Source organism: Miscanthus floridulus, chromosome 7, assembly GCF_019320115.1.
Source record: "Miscanthus floridulus cultivar M001 chromosome 7, ASM1932011v1, whole genome shotgun sequence".
In the NCBI taxonomy this organism is placed as follows: Eukaryota; Viridiplantae; Streptophyta; class Magnoliopsida; order Poales; family Poaceae; genus Miscanthus; species Miscanthus floridulus.
This window is the reverse complement of record NC_089586.1, coordinates 41,455,668-41,463,320: the sequence shown is the minus strand read 5'-3', so window position 1 is coordinate 41,463,320 and position 7,653 is coordinate 41,455,668. Positions and strand designations below refer to the sequence as shown.

The window sequence follows — 7,653 nt, the reverse complement described above, 5'->3', positions numbered from 1 at the left end:
CTCCACATCAACTAGCAATATGATACTAATTGATGTTGTACTTCCCACCTCTACTCATGGGCTTAAACATTAAAGCCCATTAGGAAACACAAGTATTTGGCCTTTGAGATTTATTAGAATTTTTTTCATATGAATTTAGGGGAACTATCCATATAAATTCTAACCGTCTAAGCACGTTGACTCATTGAACTGTTTTCTTTTCAAATCTCTTCTGATTCGTCAGGGTTCGGTTTACCAGCTCTGACAAAAAAAAACTAGATATAAAACTGATAGAAACAAAAATCACCAAAAAATTAGCACAAAATTTTGAAGCTTCGAAAAAGTTTGACTTGATTTTGAAAATCTAAGCAACACACGCATAGGGAGAGAGAGACCCACCCACCCGAAGTCACTAGTAGATCGAAAATCGTGAAATTTCGACTGAGATTTATAACCCTACTACTAGCTGGGGGACCAGGAGTAATTACATCTGCAGAACCTGTGCAACATCGTCCCACTTAAATTACATGCGCGCCCACAAAACGTCGTGGCAAGCTTAGTTTATTCCTGGTCAAGCTGCTATTGAGTTCCATTTTTAATGAAGGAGTTGAGTCGAGCTTCATCCCTTAGAACTAAAGGAATCATACCACTTATTATAGAAGATATTTAGGGCCCCTTTGGATTGCAAGATAGGAAAAGTATAGGAAAAAGAAAAACTCAGGAATTGAGATGGCATACTTCTCTAATTCTATGGAAATGAAAACAAAGGAACGTAAATGAGATGGCCTTTGAGGCTTTGATAGGAGCTCAGGTGAAACACAAGAATTTTCATCGTAATAAGTTGTTTACTTTATTTGCTTAATCGCTCCTTGGGTAAGAATTTGTTTCAGTACTCATAGACAAGTGGGTCCATCGACAAGAAGCAAAGATTAGTATACTAGCCGTGGGAGAAGGCTTTCTTGTTCTTCGTGCATAGGATTTGTAGCAAGAGGTTTCAATGGATGCTAAAATTCCTATGAAATCCGTGTGCATAGGGTAGATTTCCTATGGAATGCCAAGCATGAATCCTACAAACCAAAGGCTATGAAAGGAAAGAATCCTCCATAAACAGTATTTCTGTAAAATTCCTACAAAAATCTTTCAATCCAAAGGAGCCTGAGTTTATACAACCGTAGCATGCATCTAGTGAACAACATTAAAAAGATTTGGATATTCCATTTCTAGCGTACGTCTATCCACTGAGTATCTTCTCAAAACATGATTTGGGAACCACCACCTAATTTAAACTTTCCCAGGCTAAAAAATTGGTCCTTCACACCCATCAACAAAAGTGAGAATCTTTAGCGTTTTTTAATTAACATGTGTTAGAGTATTATTTTAATGTATTTATTCTTAGCAACTATTGCCATAAACCGTCTTTATTGCAAAGGTGAACAACCATTTACTTAATAAGCACTTGTTTTGTATGTCTAGATTTTGGATTCCTAAACCACCCTGTTCTTTTGGTTGGCAAAGAATACACTACTTTGCAAGTCTCTCTCTCTATATATTTTTTGTGTGTTGGTCATATTGCCAGAAAAACCTCGATCTATAGTACTCAATTTTCTTATGTACCCCTCTTGGTACTTAAAAAAACAGAGCATAAACACTGATAAACTGGACATAACATAATTAATCAACACTTGTCTTCCCCTAAAGATAACATTTTTCCTTTCCATCTAGACAACCTCTTCATTTCTTTCCTCAACTCATTTCCAATCTTTGTTATTAAGTTTTCTATAATGCATTAGCAACCCTAGGTACCGGAAGGGATACATGCGTACTTTGCAGCCAAATAAATGTGAGTATTGCAATTCACATTCTTTTGTTTTACTAAAGCTAGCAGAAAATTTTGCTTTTGTGAAATTTTATTTTTAGACTTGATAATTGCTCAAATGTGCAAAGTAGTAGCTTCATATACATTGCTTGTTGAATATCATGGTCTAGAAATAACACTATATCATCCGCATATTGAAGAATTGAGAGACCATCTTCCACCAAATGTGGAACAACACCTTTGACTTGCCCATGTTCTTTGGCCCTAGTAATGATATCCACTAACATGTCCACACCATAATATTAAACAAAATCGGGAACATAGAATCACCTTGTCTTAGGCCTTTTTGTGTTTGGCAATACGGGTCAATCTAGTCATTTACTTTTATACCAACATTACCTCTTTGAACAAATATTTGTATCTAGCTACGCCATGTTTGAGAAAAAAAATAAACCATCTTGTTTTTTCTTATGTTACTCATGTATCGTTTCATGTAAAATGATGCCACTTTCCATAATATTTGTACCAGGAAGAAAAGCTATTTGCAAGGGTCTAATTATCTTCTATGCAACTAAAGCAATCCAGTTAGTTTCTAATTTGGTGAAGATTTGAAACATATAGTAAACAAATTAACCTATATTGTTGTATTTGCTTTGCCTCATTAATTTAAAGTCGATGCAGGAACAAATGATGTTGCAGTCTTCGTGCTATTCCTCAGATCCACAAGAAAAAATATATGCAAATAATGAAAACAAAGCAGATCCTGATGCGCACCAACATTAATTAGGATGCAGATGTTGAAGCCTAGGCAGATTGCATCCTTCTTGCCCCCAATCATCTGCTCCCCTAAATCAAGCAGTAAAATCAATAACAGGGAGGAGTAGAGTTGGAGAGGATCTGAATCGTTAATCAGGAAATCAAATCCCTAACCTTTGGTCGTCATGGTGGACTGCACGCCGGCACTCGGACGCTGTGACGGTGCCGCTGCCACGCTGGCCGCTGGGCGCTCCACGGCGGCCCCTCCCGGCCTCCCTCAGTTGACCGCGCCAGGCCCTAGCAGTTGGATGCAGCAGCCATCGGCCGCTGCCGCCCTGTAGATCTGTGAGCCGCAAGGAGCCCTAGGGCTTCAGCAGGTCCACGCCGCCCCCACGTGGCCACCGGCTACGTCCTTTGCACCCCCCTGCCTCATCTCCCCGGGTGTGGAGCGCCGCCCCCTGCCGCCGTCGCTCGCCTGGGATGAAGAACGAAGACGCAAGATTTGGCATTGGGGAGCTGAGAGCAGCGAGCCTGCATGGATGCGCCGCCGCCTGAAACCTTCTTGTTCGTGCATGGGAGAACTAGAGGATAACGGAGCTGTGGTGGGACTATGGGAGAGGATAAGATTGAGAAATTTTTAGAGGCAGAGACGGTCTTGAGGTCTGTTGCCGCGCGGGCATGCGAAACTGAATGGCGCAGAGCGACCAAAATTTAGACACAAAGTGCACGGTGGATCTGTGACGTCAAACCATGACGATACGTTAACAAGTCGTCATAGAGTTAGCACCTTAGAAATAATCCATCACAAATTACAGCATTCTGTGATGATTTCTCAGAAGGTCACCGGTAAACCGTCACGTATAAGGGCATTTCTTGTAATGTTTTGAGTAGCAAAATGATGGTTCTAGAATTCAAACTATGTAGAGGGAGACAACCTTTATGGAAGTCTTCAAATAGGGCCATTAAGTCCCCTTTAATCGCATTCCAAAAGACTTTAAAACTTAGTTGGAAATCTATTTGCACTTGGAGCTGAGTTATGGTTCATTTGTAATATAGCACCCCTCACTTCAGACTCAGAAAAATTTTGCACTAGTATTTCATTTTCCTCAACCGAAACCTGAGGGAAGTCCCCTATTTGGGTTTCATATATTGACACAAAATATTTAGGGCGCTCTTGGACAGCGTCCAATGACCGCCACAGATCACCGCGCCGCACTCGCAGCACGCCACACTTGCCAAACACCCACGCCACACATCGGCAAGGCTTCGGCGGCGCTGGCACCGGCTAGTTCATTTTCGTCGCCCAACCTCGCCAACTGTGTGGCGGCCGAAACGTCTGCCGCGAATATGGCGCGGCTGCAGCTATGGCGCCTGCGATTGCGGCGGCAAGCAGACATGCCCTTAAACACACACAATATATTCCATGTTTTGACTAGTTTGAGATAATTTTTAAATATGGAAAACCAGTGGCGGACCTATAATTTTATTGCAGGATATGCCACGAAAAAAAAATTCTTATGCAATTCAGTAAAACCATGTTCTAATTTAGTAAAACCGCATGCATTAAATAACATAATAAGCATTAAATTCAAAGATTAAGCTAGAAACGATGATAAATAATTTAAATAATGAAATACAAATAGTTTAGTAACCAAAACAAAACTTCCATTGTTTCTAAAAGTGACTACATATATCTTTATGCCGAATATGAGATGACACTAGCTCAATTCGATCTTCACTAAATGTTACTCTTTATTATATTAGAGGAGTCGGTTTAGTTTAGTGACCGAACCAAAACTTCAATTGTTATATGAAGGAAAAATATTTGCTTTCGTTTTTTTAGTTTAGTTACCAAAACACAACTTCTGTATTAGCATGTGTGACATGCCTATATGTTTTCTAGATGCACGTCATATTGCAAGTGCGTTCCATATTTTTGGAGTTAAATTAAACTGCAGTTCAGTAATATACACACACGACTTAGTAAGCAAGAAAATAACTGCAGATCAACTGAGAAAACAGAAAAGTAAACGGCGTGTTCGCTGGTTGGTTTCTGGGCTGGTTTGAGCTGACTGGTGCTGGTTTGTTGTGAGAGGAAAATACTATTGGCTGGTTAAATAAGTCTGGCTGAAACCAATAAGCGAACATGGTGAAAAATTAAAGGACTTCCAAAACAAGAAAATGATCATGAATGACTGAGAAAACAGTTAATTAAAATTAATGCGCGGCACACCAGAAGTGAACACCCGCTAGTCTACTAGTTCGTCACCGTCTTAATTTTCAACTATTTAGTATAAGTATGTTGATTTATTTAGTGTATAAATAGACATTACCCGTCCCCATAGGGTATGCCGTGGTCCACCTGCCATAGCCTGTGGGTCTGCCCCTGTGGAAAACCTGTTTTTAAATCAGAAGTTCTAATAAACTTCAGGGAGAAGGAAAACATTACTATATACAGTACGCAGCTCGTTCTTGCGTGCTGTCGAGCTGATTGATACATGTTGAGTTTCGTGCTTGCGTATACCAGCATGCTCGCTGTCACTGTTGTCTCGCGCCTGCATTGCTTCTTGTTTCGCAGCGGTGACCACTCATGCTCGATAGCTGTGGCTCCAAAATGACTGGACACGATTGTTGCTCTGGCTTTGGGGGTGCGTAGTGTGGTCCTAGTGGCTATGACATGCATGATGCATGGTCGTCCTCATACGGCCTCCAACAACCGGGACTCAAAATATAAAAACTATTCATTTTTTGGTAGCACTATAGGTAAATGATTCAATATTTATTTATGATCTTCTCCAACAACAAGACCTAAAAGATAATTCTTTTTGCAAATAGGTCTCCAGGAGAGAGGATACTCAGATTTGGGTTATGCCTCTCCTGACACCTAAAATAGGTCTTTCATATACGTACTCTGTTGTAGGCTATAGATATTACGTTGGAAACCCATTGGGCCTATTCAGCTGTTCTTGTCTCGGCTTGTTTCAGCTTGTTTCAGCTTATTCTCTCTCACAGAATACTATTGAATTATTCGAAACCATCCGGTACACAATACTTTTATGTACCAGCCGAACACCCTGAGTGAGTCTTCTATTGAAAACAGCCATATGAATTGAGACATGGATAGACTCACTCAGTCACATATGAATGTCGTCATGATCACCATAGCAGTTTCTAGGCCGCACGGGAGGACCCAAGTCCGGAGGAGCTAGCACAGGGCATTTAGCGGCCTTGTTAGACTGTCTTCAACGACTGCGACCCAAAATATAAGATATATTCATCATTTAGTTAGCGCTACAAGTAAATGGTTCAATACATATTTTTGGCGTTCTCTAACAACAAGACCCAAAAGACTAATCCCTTTTCTGCAAAATGAGTCTCCAGGAGAGAGGATACTCAGATTTAGGTTATGGCTCTCCTGACATCCTAAAATGGGTCTTCTATATAGATACTCTGTTAGTAGGCTATATGTATTATGTTGGAGACCCATTTTGGATTTGGATTCCATAATGGGTCTCCTATTGGAGACAACCTTAATCAGCAAACATTCATTTTGTTGAAAACCAGTGAACAATCTGACTAGCTTGGCGACATTTCTTCTTTAGATTTAGAAACATTCATCTTCCCATTTTTTTTAGAAATTTACGAAGTGCCTATTTTTATAGAAATTTACAAAGTGACTAGTCCATTAACGAGGAAACTCCATTAGGGACATTTAGTTAGAATTTTTAGGATGTATCTTTTTAGCATGATATTTATTTAGTTAAAACCTAAGCTTATATAAGATCTTATTGCACCTATTACGTGTCATGAATCTATATTTTAACTTTAAACTTAGTTGTAGCAATTTTTCAAACATGTTAAGTTAAAATTCTAGTGCTTATCGTATCTTTAGTTCAAAATTTTATTTTTTGTTTCTAAAAAGAAGGTTCTAGGTCTGATACGCTCCCCTTTTAATTCTCACAATAGCATAAACACTCGTATCAGCTTGTGCCACAACACTCAAGATGTTGAATTTGTTTTATCAATAAATTATATGTGTAGTAGTATTGATTTATAAAACAAATATTTTTTAAAATTTAATTTCCCATAACAATATAACATAAATTTTCATTCAAATGCATAAACTAAACTCATTTGTAATAACAACTTAAGAAATTTATAATCATGGGGTATTAATTGAATTTAAAGTGATTTTTAGTATAATTGCTATGTAGTTTGTTAATGAACATTTTTCCAACTTGATAAGCTATCAAAAAAATATTTATCCTAAGGTATAGATGTTTACTTGGTGATGAGGACATCACTTCTTCATCACATACAAGCCAAGGAGAGGAGGAGGACCAGCATGGACGTCTAATTCATCTTTCTCATGGTGGAGGCCCAGTCCAACTGAAGTTAGAGCCCATCTCGGATTTCAGGACCAGTCTGCCTTAAACTGGTCACCCAGGACGCATCCAGACTCCGTTTTCGATGATCCACATATGGTTGGAAAGCTAATTTGATAAGAAAGTCAATCCAAGTGGTCTCACATCAAAATATCTTTGGAATCAATGGAAATCGTCGAAACAAGTTAGTGTCCAGAATCTGCCAGGGTGCTACGACATCGTCTTTTGGTCAGTGGGACCGTGTATCGTGTTTGGGCCCATTAGGGGGCGCGTCCAGGGAGGTGACGCCCAAGACTCTATAAATAGCAGCCGTCGCTCTCCTTAGGGTTTTGGTTTTATTTAGGTCTTGATTTCCTTGTGAAACAGATATCGTTTTGCTGCAACTGCGCCGCCAAGGCTGCTTGTTGTGAACCAGGGCCCCAGCTCTTGATCTTGTTCTCCTGTGGCGATTAGTCCTTTTGAATAAAGACTTGAACTCCTTCTCGTTATCATAAGCCTCATATTTATTTGTAATTTCAGATTGCGTTCATCCTGTTCTTGCTTATGTTCTCGATTTGCTTGCAGGAAAGCTTTCTCGGCGAGGTCAATCGCGTTTGTGTAGTTGATAACCAACGGATTAGTTGTGTAACGGTTGCGGGGGTCCGAATCAATCTTGGTTCGAAGCCTAGATCATGAACGTCGAGTCTCCACCAATCGACGCTATCATACCTTTCGGAA

At 39.7% G+C, this 7,653-nt stretch overlaps 1 protein-coding gene across 2 annotated transcripts in view; it reads right to left on the bottom strand.

The window, feature by feature from the left end:
• The window catches only part of LOC136466917 (probable protein phosphatase 2C 12), a 53,894-nt gene extending 50,694 nt beyond the window's left edge, over positions 1 to 3,200 (bottom strand). The window contains exons 1-2 of one of the 2 annotated variants that reach the window (XM_066465436.1): positions 2,726 to 3,200; positions 2,570 to 2,641 (exon numbers count right to left, since the gene is read on the bottom strand). The gene's annotated coding sequence lies outside the window, so the exon portion shown is untranslated. The remainder of the gene's footprint in view (positions 1 to 2,569; positions 2,642 to 2,725) is intronic. The other variant, XM_066465435.1, reaches the window with a different exon arrangement.
• Between the last annotated feature and the right edge of the window lie 4,453 nt (positions 3,201 to 7,653).